The sequence below is a fragment of the Mesoplodon bidens genome (assembly GCF_964165515.1).
Source record: "Mesoplodon bidens genome assembly, chromosome: 10".
In the NCBI taxonomy this organism is placed as follows: domain Eukaryota; kingdom Metazoa; phylum Chordata; class Mammalia; order Artiodactyla; family Ziphiidae; genus Mesoplodon; species Mesoplodon bidens.
The window spans coordinates 81,448,519-81,468,188 of NC_138172.1; the positions used below are offsets into that span (position 1 = coordinate 81,448,519).

General features: G+C 44.8%; 1 protein-coding gene and 1 long non-coding RNA gene across 12 annotated transcripts in view; one reads left to right on the top strand and one right to left on the bottom strand.

The window, feature by feature from the left end:
* LOC308623291 overlaps window positions 1-12,728 on the bottom strand; it is a 63,313-nt gene extending 50,585 nt beyond the window's left edge. The window contains exon 1 of the long non-coding RNA XR_014016799.1: window positions 12,515-12,728. This is a non-coding gene — a long non-coding RNA (uncharacterized lncRNA). The remainder of the gene's footprint in view (window positions 1-12,514) is intronic.
* Window positions 12,729-12,902: 174 nt separating this feature from the next.
* Window positions 12,903-19,670, top strand: part of TMEM14A (transmembrane protein 14A) — a gene marked incomplete at its 3' end in the record, with an annotated part of 15,987 nt that continues 9,219 nt past the window's right edge. For 2 of the 11 annotated variants that reach the window (XM_081245851.1, XM_081245861.1), the window contains exons 1-2: window positions 18,384-18,529; window positions 19,415-19,543. Of the gene's footprint in view, window positions 12,994-15,020; window positions 15,067-15,414; window positions 16,522-18,361; window positions 18,530-18,558; window positions 18,880-19,414; window positions 19,544-19,670 lie in introns of those variants that run through there. The other 9 variants (XM_081245863.1, XM_081245860.1, XM_081245862.1 and 6 more) reach the window with 8 other exon arrangements.

A 19,670-nucleotide genomic window follows, 5' to 3' on the forward strand; every position in this document is an offset into this window, starting at 1 on the left:
TCCAGGGACCAAGTATGTACATGTGTACCGGTGTGAAGGTGGCCATCCCTTAAGGATTGGCTGTCCACCGTGGGCTGGCACTGTGGGCCCTTGGGAAGGGGATGTTGACTTCCCCAGCCCCAACGCAGCTCAGTGTTTTCATTTTGCATGGAGTCTGGCAAACGATGTAGCTGCCCCAAACACGGGATTGGGATAGTCCACAGAGACCTCTGCACCCCAGAATAGCAGAGATGAAAGGAAGTGCATAGCTAGCCCCATGGAGGTTTTTGCTTTTCCCAGCACCGTGTGGGAAAAGAAGACCCATGCTTTGCACTCAAAGTAGTAAGAAGTTGAGCTGAGAGCAAGCTGGAACTGGGGGGTCCTTGAGTCAGGGATCACTTAGCAGTGACCAGAACAGTCCAAAGGCCAGGTAGGAGCAAGCATAATAGGGGGGAGGCCAGCATGAATAGATGGTGACCCAGACTAGGTGGATATGTACGTGTGTATAAAGCCCACTTTGACAGACTAAACTCCTGCCATCAGATGAAATGGAGGTTTGAAGTAGAAAATAAGTTGGTTTACAGAAAAAACAATATTAAATGTCTACTTTCCTGAATTTATAAGTTGAGGTTCATACCTGATACACTTGCCCCCAAAAATGGGAAAAGGAGTTTACAGAGACATGGGGTTAAGAATATACAAGAAGGGGAGGGATAAACTGGGAGATTGGGATTGACATATACACACTACTATATATAAAATAGATAACTAATAAGAACCTACTGTATAGCACAGGGAACTCTACTCAATACTCTGTAATGGCCTATATGGAAAAGAATCTAAAAAAAGAGTGGATATATGTATATGTATAACTGATTCACTTTGCTGTACATCTGAAACTAATACAACATTGTAAATCAACTACACTCCAATAAAAATTTAAAAAAATAATTTATTTTGAATATAAATAAATTTATTTAAGCCCATTAAAAAAAAAAAAGAAGAAGAAGAATGTGCAAGAAAAGGCATCCTCCTACAGACTGGGAGCTGAGAGCCCGGTCAGCCTGGCAAGGAACCACCATTCAGAGGGTCTAAGAAGCGGACTCTGGACACTATGCTCAAGAGACAAATCACCCAGGGTCATGAAATATCAGGACCAAGGTTGGTCAGAGGAAGCCAACCTAAGAAGCAGTGTCGTGGCACATTTCGAAGCTTCCTTATAAGAGAGTTGTTTAAACTGTTCATTAAAATGTTTTGTTCTATCATGGATACATGTTCCTTTTGTACTTACTGTGGGAGAACACTTTCCTTAAAGCACCTTCGCTACAGTGGTTTAGGAATAAAACAATGTTGGTTGCTAGGGGCACCCTCCCCAGGCAAGGCAAGGTGAGTACTCGATGAAAATGAGCAGGAGATAAGTCAGAAAGACTGGAAGGAGGGAAGTGACCTCAGCCTGATATTTTAATGAAAAAAAAAATGGGATGATTCTTTTTTCTTTTTATCTCTAATTTTTCTGCAACAAACATGCTTTACTTGTGCAGTTTTTACAAGAGGGGAAAATCTCTAAAACAAAAGAAAATTGGAGGGACACACAATACCTGCGGTGAAGACATATTTATGATTCTAATCTGCCTTTCTCTGCATTCGGGAGGAGAGGAGAAATAAAGGAAGAAAAATCCTAAACATAGACTATCTGTCACATTCTCTTTCCATTAGCCGGATCCATATATAAATGAAAGAACAAACATTCCCAGGGAGCAACTGGAAAGCTGTGGCGGCAGGGAGGTCCCCCTAAGGGGGTCGGGTCTTCAGAGGAAGAAAGTCCACCTGCAGGAGCCCTCCTCAAGGAGTCAGCTTAGACTAAATGGCAGCCCATCTGGAGGATGCACCCCAGCAGGTTGCTAGGCTTTCGAGACTGCAATGTGGGGGCAGGGAGTGGATTCTGTGGCCAGACCAGCCCCATGTCGATAAAAATTCTTATATAATCAAGTATGTTCCAGGTTGCAGCAAATTATACAAAACTCAGATAAAACCAAAACCACCCCATCCAAAGTGCACGGATAGTTCCCTGGAGCTCCCTGGAAGTGGATTTGACTTAGGAAGGGTTTTAACTTCTCCGTTTGGTGCCAAGCCTGCCATAAGAGAGAACTCCTGATATGGATGCAATTCATACCTGTGATAAATCAGGACAGAAAAAGCCATTCAAAAACCCAAAGCAGCCACACAGAACAAAAAGGAAGCAGAGAAAAGCAGACTCAGAGAGAAATGGCATTTGATCACTCAGAGCAGATTACTGATTTGTTCTTATGGAATCAGACGGAGTGAAAAAAGGGACTTCAAACAGGGGTCAAGTCCCCAACTCATTTGCAAGAGTGTGAACCCTACTTGGCTGGGTCCCCTTCTCCACCAGTGTGGCCTCTATGTAAAGAGAACTGGATCCTAGTTCTCAGAAGCTTGTGTTTCCTCTTTGTCAGGGATCCTGTTTAGCTCATGATGGGAATTTTGTCTTCAGCAGCATCAGTTTTCAAAATTCTGCACACGGGCACAAAATTAAAAGGGAAGCGGAGTCCCTTTGGGATGTTTTATCTCATGAATCATCCGTCCCTTCCTGACTCTCCTGGGAATCCCATTCACGCACAGAGGTCCCATTGACTCCTGTGGTCCCTGTCAAAGCCAACTTCAAGAATGGAAAAGATGAACCCTAGTCGATTTCATGTTGAACTCACCAGCTAAATTCTGTTGCCGGCAAGGGTCAGAGCAGCCTAGGATTAAAGAGGCAGAAATAAAAGAGCCTGCTATTCAAGAACCTGGGGGTTTCTTGCATTGTGATTGTAAATGGATTCCAATAATTTATATGCAGATGGATGAATGGGCAATAGAGCTCTGCAGAGTTTTTTTAAACTTACCGTTCAGCCTGTTTAGGTGGTAATTAGGCTGTAAACATGTGCAACTAAAGGAAGTACCTCATCAATTTCATTTTATTTTCTTTTAATCCTAGAACAGGTAAAAGAGTTCAAGAAAGTTCATTGAAACCTATGCAACCCAAACCCTTTCCAAAGAGGTAGCAACTTTGGTTTTTGAAATACTTATCTGATTTAAAGATTCAACAAGAAAAATTATCTTTTTAATAAACTCAGGCTAGATCTGTTCTGTATGCCTCACTCTCCCAGGAAGAGAAGAGAGAAGAATTGGCTATGGAATGGTCATCAGAAATTTGTTCTTTGGAAACATGAGTATTTCTGTGTTATTTGTAAAAAAATCATATGACTGATTTGTTCACTTGTTCATTCATCCGTTCACTTTGTTCATTCAATGAAAGTCTGTTAAGTCTCTTCCATATGCCAGGCCCTGTGCTAGGCCCAGGTGAGTAAAATGAAATTAGATAGATTCTGGTTCTATGTCAGATGGGGTAGGCAGCCTTGTGTCTTCCATTGAATGCAGCTATAAAACCTGGACGAAATACACGGAGCAGGTATTTACCATGAAAAGTGAATAGTAGCAGGTGGATTGGAGACAAGACCAGGATTTGAAGTACCACTGTACTGGTGGTGAGTCTGACACGTTTTTCCCCCTCTGGTATCCCCTGGCCTGGCCTCGCCTCAGGGCAGCCCCAGACCTAGAGGTGAGCCTTGGCAAGGATGGAGAATGAAGGCTCCAGGAGACGCCGTTTAGTTCTGACACGAGAAGTGAGAAAGAGGTCTCCTGACATTCAGAGAGAATGGGGAAAATTCCCCATTTTTCTTTTTCTTTCTTTTTCTTTTCCTTAATCTCTTACACGACCTAGACTGTGATGGCCCACAGGTACCTAAAAACTCCGAGGGAGAGGAATCTTCCTCTCCAATCAGAAGAACTGGCCCAAGAGAATAGCACAAACGCCTGTTGCTTTTTCTCTGTCTTCCCGCCATTTGGCCCTTGTGACGATGGAACTGGTTCTCTTCTTGATGTTCGATTGTTCATAGCTCTCAAGCCTTATCACTCTCCCTTCCCTTTCTGCCACACATCTAGGCAAAACTGATAGAAAGCTCAGATACTCCTTTGTAACTAGCAGGCGGCTCAAACCATGGAGCTCCAGCTCCAGGAACTCACCCCAGCCTCACCCCCCAGCGTCACAAACACCAAGCTGGCCTCCTTTCCTGGCTCTCTCAAGCCATTTTCAGACCAGCTTGGGAGCTCTCCCTGCTCTCTCCAGAATGTGAATAATAAACCTTTTCATGCCCTATTGTTGTATGTGTGGCATTATTGATCTTAATACCCAAACCAAAAAACAACTGGGGATGGGGGTCTATCTCACTCTCACTGAGTGACCCCAACAGCTCCAGACATGGGCACAGTTAAGGGAAATGCACAGCAGATGAGGGTCAAAAAGGGACACTTCGGGGAACCAGAGAGCACCAGGGAGATCTCAGAAGATCTCAGAGAGGAGGCAGCTTGGGGTGCTGCTCAAGTTGTTTAAGAATTTGGGCTTAATCCCAAGCTGTGTATGTGTGAATCTGACCATGAAGAGTCTATGGGAGACTGAGAAATGAACCACGGGAGAGATCACCGCCCACCGTCAGACTGGCCACTAGGTGGTGTACACACCAGGTAGATCAAAAGAGCCCTGCAAAGGCTTTGAAAACAACTCATACTGAAAACACTTCCTACAGCAAGTTGGTCAGACCTTGAAGCCTGAAACCAATTAGGTTGATTGCCTGCTAAAACAGAAATGTCAACATTTTATAGGATTCAGACAAGACTCAGAGTCTCATACATAATTTCAAAGTGTCCAGGATTCAATCCAAAATTATTCAGCATACCAAGAACCAGGAAAATCTCAACTCTAATAAATACATACAACTGTTAAACTTCATAAACTGGACACAAAAAGTCAGATTTGCTGTATGTCAAAAATTTTTTTTAATTATTACAATTTTAATAATGTCTTTCACTTACAAGAAGCACACAACCTAGGGCAGGAAATAGAATTAAAAAATGGATAATGACATAACCTTTAGTAACTGTGATGTTAGAGGTGGACAGGATACTGTGGATGCACAGGATACCTAACCCAATCTGGAGAGCAGGGCATCAGAAGATTGAGATCAGCTTCCTGGAAGCACAGATGCTTAAGTCTTAAAGAATAAGTAGGCAAAGAGGAGGTAGGTGAAGAAATAGAAGATATTCACACATAAGTAAGGGGCTGCGGGAGCAAAGCAGGCACTGGGAACTATAAACAGTTCTGTTTTGTTGAGGTTCTAGCTGCCAAGTGGGAAGGAGCAGAAAAGAATCTTGGAATTACCGGGATCCGCCATAGAAGGCTTCATCATATACTACATTTAACCCTCTAGGTCATCCTATCTAGAATCTGATCTTAGTTGTGTCAACATTAACACAATGGTCATAATGAAATCATGGCACCCCTCTGGATTTTGGCTTCCTGTGGCAGAAACTATAGGTGTGCCACGGATACCTGTGTGGTCCTCTGTTTCCCAGCCTGCTTTGCAGTTGGGTTGGCTGTGGGATGCATTCTGCCTAACGGATGCAAGTGGAAGTGATGAATGGAATACTCAGGGCTTGGATGTCTAAAGTAGCCAGGTGCCTTTCCTCAATCCTCTTCCCTTTTCCCATGGACCTTAGAGGCCATGTGTTGAAAGAACATGCAAGAAGATGGAAGGAACCTGGATCACTGAGTCATCACTTGAAGGAGATGCCTGACCAGAAACATCTGTGAAGGAGTTTGCACAAGGGAGCAATAAAGTTTTCTTACGTTAAGCCACTGAGATTTCATGGTTTATTAGTGCATCATAGTCTAGCCTATCTGACTAATACAGTTTCTCCCTCCATCTCTTTATCAAGAGCAAGATAGCTGCCCGCCAAAGTCTTTTCCAGCTCCATAAATCCAACTGTTAGATAAGGCTCCCCTCCAGTTATCTGGCTTCTTCCTGGTGCTTTGCCTATATTTCTTGGGATCAGTCCTACCTATACTCTTCCTTTCCAGGATATTCTGAATCTTGTGTTGGAGAAAGGTCATGATGCCAGAGGCACTAGGTTTAGATAGGCTCTCAAAGCTCACATTGTATACCTTACTTTCTAGTGTCTGACTCACCTCTCCAACACCCCTGCTACGTGGTGGTCCAGGGTCTTCTTGAAAATCTCTAGTAACTGGAAACAGTGCTCCGACTATACAAAAGTTCTTCCTCCCCAAACATTCTAAATAAGGGGACACACTGACCATAATTCATAATCCCCATGGACTGTGCTTAAATCCCCCTATTTTATTTTTCAAATGAATGAGTAGTAATTCCATTCAAATGAATGAGTTTTAATTCCGTTTGGGACATCTGAGCCTTTTCCTGACCTCTTCCCATCATGACAACAGTTCTTTTTTTCTTTATACAATGAACTATTTATTTGGTTGAGAGTTGTATTGCCTCTGTGTGACAGTCCAGAAATTTCTCTTTTATCCATCAACTCCCTTATCCCCATGAGTAAAGAGCTTTCTTTGAAAGAAGCCTGTCTAGAATGTCAAGGACAAGATCTGATAAGCAATAGTAGTCTTGAAGTTCACATCTTTGGAAGTTTTAAGTCTATCTGTATGTCCATGGGGTTTCTCTGAAACCACAAACATCTTTTAAAAGTCAACACACCTAAACAAGACAACAGAAGGGAACATCTTCATCTGGATGGAAAGTTTTAACATGAAATATTTTTGTAGTGAGGGACTCTGATGATTTGACCAAATGTCTGTTTAGTGCATAATGCTAGACAGTCCTTGAATAATGTCAAGCGCAACCCATAAAAAAATGATAGGGGCTCCCCTGGTGGCGCAGTGGTTGGGAGTCCACCTGCCGATGCAGGGGACACGGGTTCGTGCCCCGGTCCGGGAAGATCCCACATGCTGCGGAGCGGCTGGGCCCGTGAGCCATGGCCGCTGAGCCTGCGCGTCCGGAGCCTGTGCTCCGCAGCGGGAGAGGCCACAACAGTGAGAGGCCCGTGTACCACAAAAAAAAAAAAAAGATAAATTGGACTGCACCAAAATTTAAAACTTTTGCTCTATGGAAAGACTCTACCAGAAGCATGAAAAGACAAGTTACAGATGGGAGAAAACATTTGCAAACCACAAATGTGACCAAGGACTAACATCTAGAATATATAGAGAACTCTCAAACTCAAGAGTAAAAAATAAATACTCCAACTAGAAAATGGGCAAAAGACATGAACAGACATTTCACCAAACGGTGGCAGATAAGCACATGAAAAGCTGTTTCATTAGCCCTTAGGGAAATGTAAGTTAAAACCACAACGTGCTGTCACTACACTAAAATATACAAGACCGACAACACCAAATGCTGGCAAAGATGCAGAGAAATGGAATCACTCATACATTGCTGTTAGGAATGTAAAAATGGTTCAGCCCCTCTGGAAAACTAGTTCAGCATTTTCTTTAAAAACTAAACATGCACTAACCATATAACCCAACAATTCCACTCCTGGACACTCATCCCAGAGAAATGACAATGCATGTTTACACAAAAGTATGTACACTAATGTTTATAGCAGTTTATTCCTAATAGTCAAAACCTGAAAACAATCCAGATGGTTAAACAAACTGTGGTGCATCCACACCCTGAAGCACTACTCAGCAATTAAAAGGAACTAAATATTGATACCTGCAACAGCCTGGCTGAATCTCCAGAGAATTATGCTGAGTGGAAAAAAAAGCTAATCCCCAAAGGTTACATATTGTATGATTACATGTATATCATATCCTTGAAATGACAAAATTATTGAAATAGATTAGTGGTTGCCAAGAGGTCAAGGGAGCGGGTTGGAGTGGGTGGGGAGGTGGGTGTGGTTATAAAAGGCCAACAAGAGGGAAGGATCCTGGTAGTGATGGAAATGTTCCATATCTTGCATGTATCAATGTCAATAAGGTGGTTGTGATATTGTATAACCGTTTTGGAAGATGTTACCATGGGGTAACATAAAGAGTATAAGGAATCTCTCTGTATTATTTCTTACAACCCATGTATATACAAAAAGCTTAACAAAACCATGCCTGGGTTGCAGCCCATACCTGGTAAATTACAATATCGGGAGATGGGAGCCAGGCATCAGTAGTCTTCAAAGATGCCCAGGTGATTCCAATGGGCAGCAAATTTGGGGACCACTGAATTAAGCATTTCAGAAGCCTCCAAGGAGACAATTTAAGATGAATGAAATAAAGTTTTCCTAAAGTTCTGTCTGTAGCGACATCTTTGCAAAAGGGAATGACACAGAAGCATCCTATTACATTTTGACCACAGCCCCAGTCAATTTCAGGGAGAAGCCCTGACCATTTCTTATTCACCTGGCAGGCTCCTAGCCTTGAAGCTTCACAAATTGAAAAATCCAGCCTAAAAGCCAGTATTATTAACCACTTTGCTAATTGGAATAATTTACCAATTTAAAAAAATGTATTTCATAAATAGTTCAATTTCTTCCTAACCGTCTTCATCCCCCAAATCTTTATTAAATCCAGCCTGAAAAGATGACTTATACAAATGCTGCTAGATGTTCCAGAGCCTGCCCAAGGTGTTACAGGTGTGTGGTTGTTTTTAAATTAACTCTCCATCCACATCTGGTTTGAATTTCAGAAACTTTTAATATTCATTGCCCTTCTTTCCATGAAATTTGTTGGATCCATGAAATCTGTTGGATATACCAATTAAACTTGCTCTAACAATTAGCCCCTTAGAATGAACTATAAGAAGAAAGGAGAGGGGCTTCCCTGCTGGCGCAGTGGTTGAGAGTCCGCCTGCCGATGCAGGGGACACGGGTTCATGCCCCGGTCCGGGAGGATCCCACATGCCGCGAAGCGGCTGGGCCAGTGAGCCATAGCCGCTGAGCCTGCGCGTGCGGAGTCTGTGCTCCGCAACGGGAGAGGCCACAGCAATAGGAGGCCTGCATACCGCAAAAAAAAAAAAAAAAAAGAAGAAGAAAGGGGCTGAATCTTTTCTTTAAATTTGGTCCCCATTTCACCTTTACAGTGAGTCCTGCTGCACTGTTGAGTGGATTTTCAGAATGTTTCTCCATTGCATGTTTCCAAGTAGTAGCATGCCCTGTCTCTTGGGACCTTTTCTTTTAAATTAAAAACATTGTTTAAAATGCATGATCAGAGCAACATTAACGTAATGAGAAAAGGCAGCCTTATCACACAAGATAATCTGCTTTTCCTCAAAGATGCCAGTTTTATTGCATTAAGGGTCGTTTGCTCAAAGAGATCTGAGAAGACACATGGATTAACTCTGTACATCAAGTTCTCTTTCTCACATGTTTGACTTTTACACTACAAGTACAGTAGTGGCTCCATGGAGGCTGTTAGAATAGGAAAGATTGAGCTTTTTTTTTTTCTTCTTTTTAACACTGACAACACCAAATGCTGATGAGGATGTAGAGGAACAGGAATTTTTTTCTTTTTTTTGGGGGGCTGCACCAGGTCTTAATTGCAGCAGGCAGGTTCCTTAGTTGTGGCGTGCAAACTCTTAGTTGTGACATGCATGTGGGATCTAGTTCCCTGATTAGGGATCGAACCTGGGTCCCCTGCATTGGAAGGCAGATTCTTAACCACTACGCCACTAGGGAAGTCCCAAGATTGAGCTATCTTTAATATTTGTTTTTATTTTTTATTCTAAGAAATCTTTTGGGGAAGATGAAGTTAAACAAGTATGCTAGTGAATTAATGTAAATCCATTTTACCATTCTTTTATTGCTAAGCAAAAGAGAAGAGTCAGGAGTCATCTCATCCAAAACAGAGGCTCTTCTGGGTTTAAGCACACACAGACACAGAGCGTTAAACTCTGTTAAGGACAACAAATGGAAAGCAAGATGCACACAAAGATTACCCCTCACCTCATGATGGAAAGTTTCCCCGCAGCAACATCTGGCGACTGCACAGTCCAGATTTCAATAGAAGACTCAGAAGCAGGAAACCATACTCAGCCCAGCTCTTTATGAACACAGCTTGTTGCTGAACCAATTTATTCTGCTTCTAATTCACAATTCTCTAGCCCCAGCCAAACACCCTCCTTTGGTTCTCAGAAGGCATGGAGCCCTTTCCCCATCGAAGGGCCTTTGCTCAGGCCATTCCTGCTACCCACAATGTGGTTCCCCTGACTCCTTGCCTGTCAGACTTCAGGTTTCAATTATAATACCTCTTGCCATCCCCTTCGAGAGTCAGTCTCTAACTCTCAGAGTCCTATTCTAACTCAGACTCCTTTTCCATGGCTTGACATCTGTTGGGCTGTATCCCACAGGCCTGCAAGCCTTGTAGTTGTCCAGCCGCGGGACGGCAGAGCCCAGAGACAGTGACAGAAACATCAATGGTTTATTGGACATGGGGAATCCTACAAAGGGTCCTGGAGAAATGCCCCACTGCGTCCAGAGGACAGGACATGGCAACAGTCTTTGCTACTCAGGGGAGAAGGAGGCTACCATTTACAAGGGGGGTTGACATCAGGTGGGCTCAGTTACCAGGGACTAATTAAGCCCTATAATTAAGAGAATTGAATAGTTATGTGAGGGAAGCAGGGCCTGGTCAAGCAGGGGATGCACAGAGAGCAGGAGAACAGCCATCTTGAAGGGCCTGACCATATAACAGCCAAAAGATTTGTGAAATTAATAAATGCTTTCTCTGAAAATTTAATAAATTAATAAATGCTTCCTCCAGCTAAAAGAGTAGATACCATACCATTCCTTAAGACAATTTTAGTGACTAGTAAAAATCGACTACATTTTTAATTAAACACACCCAGCCATATGATAACCAATCACAAAGATTATAGTGATTAGCTCAAGCCATTCAGGATCTGAGACCACCTTCTAATGATGACATGCAGGTTACTCATTTAAGCAGGGGCCATGCTGAGTGACCTGTGACCCAGACATGACCACTCTTGTTTCACAGCTGTTCCCTCCTCCAAATACTTCCACACATCTATTCTCTGTCCCATTCACCCATTCAATAGGCATCTCTACTGCCTTATGAATCTTACCAACCTCTTAAAGTAGATTTTAAACTCTTGGAGAGCAAGGACCACTTTTGATAATAATACCAAACACTACTGAGTATTTCCTCTGTGCCAGTCATAATGTTTTGTGCTTTCCTCTCTTAATAAAATATGCAGGGCTTCCCTGGTGGCGCAGTGGTTAAGAGTCTGCCTGCCTGCCGATGCAGGGGACACGGGTTCGTGCCCTGGTCCGGGAAGATCCCACATGCCGCAGACTGCTAGGCCCATGAGCCATGGCCGCTGAGCCTGCGTGTCCGGAGCTTGTGCTCTGCAACGGGAGAGGCCACAACAGTGACAGGCCCGCGTACCGCAAAAAAAAAAAAAATGTAGTGGAGCCATGATTGGAGCCCAGGCAGAATGACTGCAGAGCCTGCATGCACACTCTTTTCTATAACATGGATCTGACACTTCTTAGCTGTGTGCATGACCTTTGGCAAGTTGGCTCAGTTTCCTCCTCTGTAAAATGGGGATGACACAGTATCTACCCCGGAGGGTTATTGGGAGGATTAAATGCTTAGAAGGTGGCTGGCCCACAATACTCATTAAATGTTAGTTACTATCATTATTGTTTCTAGTAAAGTGCCAAATTCCAGGAAACCTCTCAGTCCCAGTAGCACGGAAAGTCCCGTGTTCTTGGCAAAAGTTCAAAATGAGCCCAGATGGCAAGGCTAGGACAGGGAGTCAGCGGTACCCTGTTCACTCTCCACTGCCTGTCTCTTTCAGAGCCCACCTTAAAATTCCCCCTTATGTTCTGTAATTGACCTTTTCTCCCCATCACAATATTTATGGAAACTACTCCTTAGTCAACAGGTTGTACTGCAAAAATTGTTACCTTTTTGGTACATTCTTTTTTTAAAATTTATTTATTTATTTTTGGCCACGTTGGGTCTTTGTTGCTGCCCACAGGCTTTTTCTAGTTGTGGCCAGCGGGGGCTACTTTTTGTTGCGGTGCGGGGGCTTCTCATTGCGGGGGCTTCTCTTGTGGAGCACGGGCTCTAGGCGCGTGGGGTTCAGTAGTTGTGGCTCACAGGCTCAGTAGTTGTGGCTCACGGACTTAGCTCCTCCGCGGCACGTGGGATCTTCCCAGACCAGAGCTCGAACCTGTGTCCCCTGCATTGGCAGGCGGGTTCTTAACCACTGCGCCACCAGGGAAGTCCTCCTACATCCCTTTACTCAGACCACCTCCCTGTTTTCTAAGAGGAAACCATTTGGAGTTTGATAATAACTCTAACAAGGTTTAAAACGCCTCGCCTACCTGAATGAAACAAGAGCATCTAGTGCCCCCTGCTGCTGTTTGTAGGAAAGGCACCCAAATAAGAAAAGCTGGATTCTTCGACAGCGAACTTCTGCTTATCAAGGTCTAAAAAGAAATCGGTATAAATATCCTATAACTGAAGTTAGATTCCCGTTTCACCTTTTCTTGAATTCACCCCCTTGAAATTCAGTTGTTTACTTTGCCTCTGCCAAAAAATGACTCTTGCTTAATTATACTGAGAAAACTCATTTACCTTTGCTTTCCTTGAATTTGATTGTAGCTGTTTTGACTTGGGGATTTGTACTGGTTTTGTTTTACTCTTGGCTTGTTTTCATTTCCGTGAAGCCCGAGACCGGCGCGCGGGGCGAAGGCTGAGGCGTCAGCCGGCGGAGGTAACCTCCTCAGGCCCGACGGGCTTCGGGAACCCTCTGAAGCGCCGCAGCTCCGCTGCCTTCGAAGACGGCAAACTTCCCAGGATTCTGAGAGCTCGCCGTCAGGGTCAAAGGGACGCCGGCCCAGGGCTGAGTGTCAGGTGGGCTCAGCCAATGAGCATGCGCCTTAGGAGAAGTGGGCCCGCCCCAGCGGACTTGGGCTTTATAAATAGTCGCTCCGAAACGCTCGCGGGAAGATGTTCAGGCCAGTTGTGGAGCGCGGGCCTGTTGCTCGCCAGCGGTCTCCGCGGCGTCTCGGAGGGGAAGGGACAGCCGGGTCTGACCCGCGCGTCAGAAGCAGGTGAGGGCGAGCAGCCCGTGGAGACGAGGCTCCTGGCCGAGAACAGGCACGGGGCCGCCTCGAGAACCCGCCCCGAGAACCCGGCAAGAGCGAGGAGGGAGCGGGTGGGGGCTGGGGAGCTGGCGGGAGTCGCTGGGTGGCTTTGGGCGCAGTCCCCAAACCGCCTGGCCCAGGGGGTAGGTGGCCGGGAGCAAGGTGTGATCTCGGACTGGGTCTGAGCCAGGTCCGGCCGCGCCCTACCCAGGGCCTCCATCCTCCCCTCCCGCTGGGAACAGACTCGCTGTGTGACCGCAGTCTCTGCCCCAGGAAGGCCAAGTTCCTTGACAGCAACATCTGGGCACAGAGGAAGATAGGGATAGATGATAGCACTTTGATGGGAGGGTGTCTTCCAGTTGTGGCCTCCGCTGTGGCCAGGTTGCCCTTTCTTTCCCCTCCCAGCCTGGAGGGGCTGTGGAGTTGAGATCTCAGTAAGGAGGTGGTATAAATTTGTTAATGTCTTTCCAAGATACAGTCTTTCATACTTAGGGTGCGTGGGAGTGGACTTTTGCTGCTGGATGGTGGCTTTATTTGTAATCCTTCCAGTGAAAGCTTTGGGTGATCTCGCCCTACCTTAGCTCATGGATTTCTAGTAAGACATTCAAAGCTCATGGCTTCCTTGTAAGACTTATTGTGGCCAAGTGTCTCACCCGACCATTTCAGAAAGTTGTTCGTTGGTGGCATGAGCTGTGATACCAGCCTGGGGATTAACTGTTGTGCTTTGTATCGGAAGAGTGCTAGTTTAATTTTTTTTTTTTAAACACTGTAAGAACTGTGACCATGTTTTCTAAGAGGTCAGATAATGAAAATGAGAACGTTTATACTGCTAACGCAAGCATGATCCCATCACCGAAAAAGAAGGCTAAACGACTGTGTTATTTTAACGACAAATGGAAGGACACATACAATTGGATCAGGGACGTAAATAACCACACGGAGCATCCTGCACACTGTGCGGGAAAGAATCTGGGATTGGGCATGGTGGAGAATGGGATGTGAAAGCGCATTTCGAGACAGTCTCACAAGTCCAGAATGAGACAGGCAAGTGCCTCCAAACCAACCAAAGGTGCTGTCTTTTTGGGAAATGAAATCAGCATTCACCCAAAAGTAGCAGCTGGTGAATTAGCATGGGCGTCCTACACAGACAGACATGCCTTGTACTATGGCTGCCTTGATTGCTCTATGAAACTGAGTAAAGTCACTTTTCCTGATTCAGAGGTTGTGACCAAAATATTCTGTGGGCAAACAAGAGGAGAAATTTTGATAACAGATGTGTTGGTCCCTTACACTGTAGAGCTGATTTTGTCATCTCTCACCAACCATCGTGCTTTCTATATATCAGCTGCAAGCCGTGCACCAAATCATGGCAACAAGAAATGTTCTTTCTAGCTCTCAGGTACTTTGACTTGAAAAATGGAGCTTCAAATCGTCTTCTGGATTTCTATGAGGATTTTAACGAAACTGCCCAAATCATAAAACAAAAGGCTGTTGGTATTTTGCCCAAATACAAACTAGACTTAGCTCATCCATCTGCATATTCGTCAGATAGCGCAAATGTAAATTTTGGCAAATTCCACTCAGTCTGTAAACTTCTTTCCAAAGAAAATAAAAAGATCTTACATATTCGATGCTCTGCACATCTTGTATACAGAACTGCTAAAAAGAGTGGCGATTTGCTTAAATGTGATATTGAGACTTTCATAATGAAAGTTTTGGGTCACTTTTCAGTTTCCTCAAAATGTGCAGAAGCACTTAGTGAGATTTTTGCCTTTACAGAGATGGAAGGAGATGACCTCTTTAGACACATGCCTACCAGATGGCCAACACGGCTGGGAGCCATAGAAAAGATGCTAAAATGTTGGCCTAACGTAAACTCGTATTTTCAAAGTGTGGGGCAAGAAGGATGTCCTTCTTTGATTTGGAAATATATTGAGGATGAGAATGGAGAAGAGGATTACAGTAGAACAGAAATTTATATGTTGTTTCTCCAGAACTGTTTGATGATCTCTGAAGGGACCATATGGAGTCCTGAAAAGGGTGAGTTGACTGCACCTGAGCTGTTCGATGTCATGTATACGTTGAGACAAACATACAGCGGAAAGGTGATTCATTTTGGGGAAATAAGACTGCTTCCGAACTGGAAAAAAAAAAAAAAAGTCACTAGAACAGGGCAACCAAGTTAAACAGGACTTTCTTAATTTCTTCACTAAAACTAATTTATTTGGACTCTAACTTCGATTTCACCAGTTCAAATTATCTCTGTGCTTTTAAAGCCATTTTCCCTGAGGAGGAGATGTTTAACTTACCATGACATCCAGTGTGCTTCAGAGTGTTTAAAAATGACAGATGTTGCAACCACGAGTAGCCTGTATGATGAATTTATAGATGCAAAGGACCTGATTGACGAGCAGCTGGACTATCACAAGCCTGTGGATACGAAGTAGGTGGACACTGCTGTTGCTAGTAAGCAAAATCCTAAGTATTCCATGCCCAAACACTTTTATTGAGAGGAGATTTACCTTAATGTCATCACGTTGGACTGATCCAAGGAATCAGTGTAATGTGGGCGTTAGAGCAGAGCTGCAAGTCACAGTGAATTTGACCTTTGACTGTATCCGGTTTTACCACTACATCAAAGAGAAGAAGGATGTCCTAAAGGCTGCAAGCAGTTCAGAAAAGTGTTATTGCAAAAGAAGGCAGAAAGAATGAAAATATCCTACTGTATCATAGGGCAGAAAGAAATATGTCATTTTTTAAATTAAATATAGGAAATATCTGTTTAATCTTATTCGTATTTTCCTTTTAAAGTCTTACATTATGTATATTATTTTGATTTACCTATTTGTATTTAAAATATCCATAGCATATGAGTACATGTATTAAGATATTTGTTCAAAATTTCTTTTACTGATGAGCAGAGAGAGGCCTAAATGGTAAGTAATCATGTGGGAGGTGAAGAGAAGAATCGAGGACCTGAAACAAGCTTTGCTTGTTTGTCTGCTTAAAAATCAGTAAGTCCCTTGTGACTTTGGTCTTTATGAATCAATCTTCCAAAGCCAGGGTGCCCCTGGAAGAATGGATATAAACTGAGTTTCTGAACATTTGAAAATGAGGACCAGGCTCAGGACCACAGAGCACTCACTGAGGTGCAAACGTCCTTGGAGGTCCTGCCTGGGCTCTCAGCCTTGCCTTCCCTTTATCCAAGTCCACCAAATACAACTTAGGAAACCCTGCATCACTAGAGACTCGGAGTTCTACAAATCCAAGGAAGCCTGAGGATAGAAATCAGAAAATCTGAGAACTTGGATGGGAAAAAGAGGTTTCCGTATTCACCAACATCTAAGTAAAATTTAGCATTTCTTTCCATTAGGAAAATTGGCAGCAAATCACAGCAGTACTAGAACCTGTGACTGTCATCCCCAGGAATCACAGATATTCACGTTACAGACACCTCAGAGTATTGTTTATGTGCACAACTACTTGGAAATTATGGTAATTATTAAAACCCACTTCTAGATCTCATAATTTAATAATGAGATTATTATATCACAGATTTAAACGTTTAATACTTTGATAACTTTATTTCAATAAAATTGGCTTCCTTGTCAATCCTACATATTTTATCTTGTACATTTGTCCAGACTGCCAAAGGGTTGATGGCACATGGGAAGAATATGCTGTGGATCATGAGCAGACAGCTTTACAAAGAGGTGGAGGTGAATAGGCTTTACTGCACCCTCGTCTCGTGCTCTATCTAACCTTCCCATTAGATGGAGTAGGTGTCAGCTGGAGGCATGTGAGTTGAGAGGACAGTGGCCCTTTTGCCTAAGAACCTTCCTGTTCCCACATGTTGTTCACCTTGCTCTTTTCGATTTAGGTGAAAACGCCTTGAGTAGGAGTACCATGAGGCTGTTTTCAGTCTCTAAGACCTCAGTGACGGGTGGAAGGGATCTCAGCATCTTATAAATCCAGGCACTGGGGTCCAGGGGGAAGTTATTTACTTGGGGGGGGGGTTCATATTAGTTAAAGACACTGAGGCATCCCAAGAGGGTTTTTGGTTTTATTCAGGTTAGGGAAAGTATCCTGGGAGTCTGTGGTGGGGGAGGGAGAGAGAGAGAGACAGAGTGAGAGCATGTACCCGCAAAGGTGCCAGCATGCCCTGAGGTAAGGATGGGCAAAGAAGGGGATGAGAAGGAGAGCTGGGAGAACTTGGAGCCAAAGTTCAGGATACCACTTCCTCCATCCACATTCTGGCGCCTGCCATCAACTCCTGTGAACCTCCCAGAACCCTATTTCCTTATGCCCACCTTAGACTTCTCATCTTAGATAGTCTCATTGCTTCCTTGAAGCACTTTTGAACACAAGGAATAGATTCAGCAAATTTCACAAGATATAAGATATATTCTTAAGATTTCTTTTTTTTTAATTTTAAGAAATTCTATTGTTCCTAGCCCCACGGCACCCCTAGAACTGCTTGATAAGCCCTAGATGACAGCCTTCTTCAAATTTCTGAAGAGCTATTATATAAGGAAGAGGGTTGGAGTTACTGTCAGTGGCCTGGAAGACAAAACTGGAGTGAGATGAGAAGTTGTAGCCAGGATGCAGGATTCCAGATCAATTTAAGTTTCATCCCTGGGAACATATTATTCTGGAACGAAAGATGATTTAAAGTGCCTTTCAATTCTGGCACTCTGTACCTCTCCCCTTCAGGTACTTAAGTCCAGCAAATCCTGGGCTTGAAGTATGAAACCGGGATCCTGGCCTCCGCACCACATCTAGATGCCTTCGTAGATGGTGCGGTGTAATAATGGGTGCTCGGGCTTTGAAACCAGACAAACTCGGGCTCTAACCTTTGCACCCTGTGGAGTTGAGTCTGTGGACAACGAAATCCCTTCGCCTCTCTGAACCTTACCTCCCTCCGCTGAAAATGGGGGCAATCTGGTGGAGAGTATGTAAAAGGCCTGCGTTGCTGGAGAGGTCCCACAAACGTCCCTTAAATATTGAAGGAACTTCTTCAACGGTTAAAAATCTTTTGCCATCTGGAATCCCTGGTACACCCAGGCCCACTCCTTGCGAATGCATGTCACTCCACGTCCGTCCGGCAGGAGGCACGAGACCCGAGTCCCGGGATCAGGGCCAGGACCAAAAGCCGGGTCGCCGAAGCGAGTGGCCGGGTCCGGAGCGAGTGACCAGGTGTGGCCGCCGCCTGGGATGCTACAGTACAGGCGCTGCAGGTGGTAGAGCCGACTAACCTCCACGGCGCCCGGCGGGCGTGGGCGGGACAGGGCTGAGCTGCAGTGGAAGGGGTGCTGCGCATGCGCGCGCGAGGGGCGGGGGCGGTGCCTCCCGGAATCAGCGGCCCCACCCAGTACTGGGAGGTAACGCGCAGAGTAGAAGGCGCAGGCGGCGGGGTCAGCTTCCCTTCTCCAGGTACGAAGTTTTCCCGCACCTAGTTCCCGACTTTTCTCTTTTCAGCCGCGGAGACAGCTCGGGGCTGCAGGTGAGCTGTACATCTCGCAATCGAGACTTCCCTGCCCGTAATTTTCATGCAGCGGTGCAGAAATAGGCAGATAAAGACGCAGAGAACCTTGGGAGGATTTTGCAGGGGGTGGAGTCTGTTCTCCCGGGGAATCGCTTCTCTCCTCCTCCTGGGAATTCCCGGAATTTCTTCCTTCCGCGGTCCTGAATCTCCCACCTGTTCTCCCTTTTACCTTCCTAGAGCTAAGGAGAGATGGGGAAGAGGGTGGGGCTCTTGGACCATCTAGAAATGCTTGGCAGGGTTTTAAACCTTCCCAGCACCACCCAGACTTCACTCGAAAATGTGTCTTTCGAGCCCCAAGGAGTTTAAAGGTAGGTAATTACTGATACTCAGCATGAAAATGCTTTTTATATAATGGCTTACGGGAAATCTCTTAGTGGTTTTCCCAAATTTTGGAGGGCTAAGGGCAAGGCAGGGCCCCTTCATCTGGTTTTGTGCGTTGTGCAGTAAATCATTTTGCTGCATTGCACCCAAGATGCTTTCTGGCCTTTCCAAGGGCTGGGCATAGCGTTTGCGATGGGAACACGTGATGCGCCAGATGCTTCGTACCCACGCCCATCCCTCCCTTGTTAACGCAGCCTCTGGATTTCCTGTGTGATTCTGAGCAGGACATACGGTCCTGCCACGGAAAAGGAGCACCAGAGCTGATTGCCTTTTGTTTGAATTTTCACTGTAAGCACGAAACTTCTTACAAGGATTGATTTTGCCTCCTTAGAACAACACTCAGTTCACTAAGGTGATGAAGGGCTTTTCCCTGGCACTAGAGCTATACCGAGGGTAGGTCAGTTACGGAATGTCTTAAGGCAGAAGTTATTCCTTCGGTTCACTTACTCATTCACTCAACAGGCATTTACTAAGCACCTGCCTAAGTGCTCGGTAGTGAGCTTGGTGCTGTGAGGAAGACAAGATGAATTGAACCTGAGCTTAGTCCTCAAGGAGCTTGACTGGCCCAGAGGAGAGAGAAGCTCAAGGGAAGTAAGTCTACACCAGGTAGAAGGGATGGGACCCCAAGAGAGGGTCAGAGGAAGAACTGGGGGACTCGGAGGAGGGAGAAGAACCAGGCTTCCACACCAGGTGATTAACTTAAGGAGAGAATTAGGTC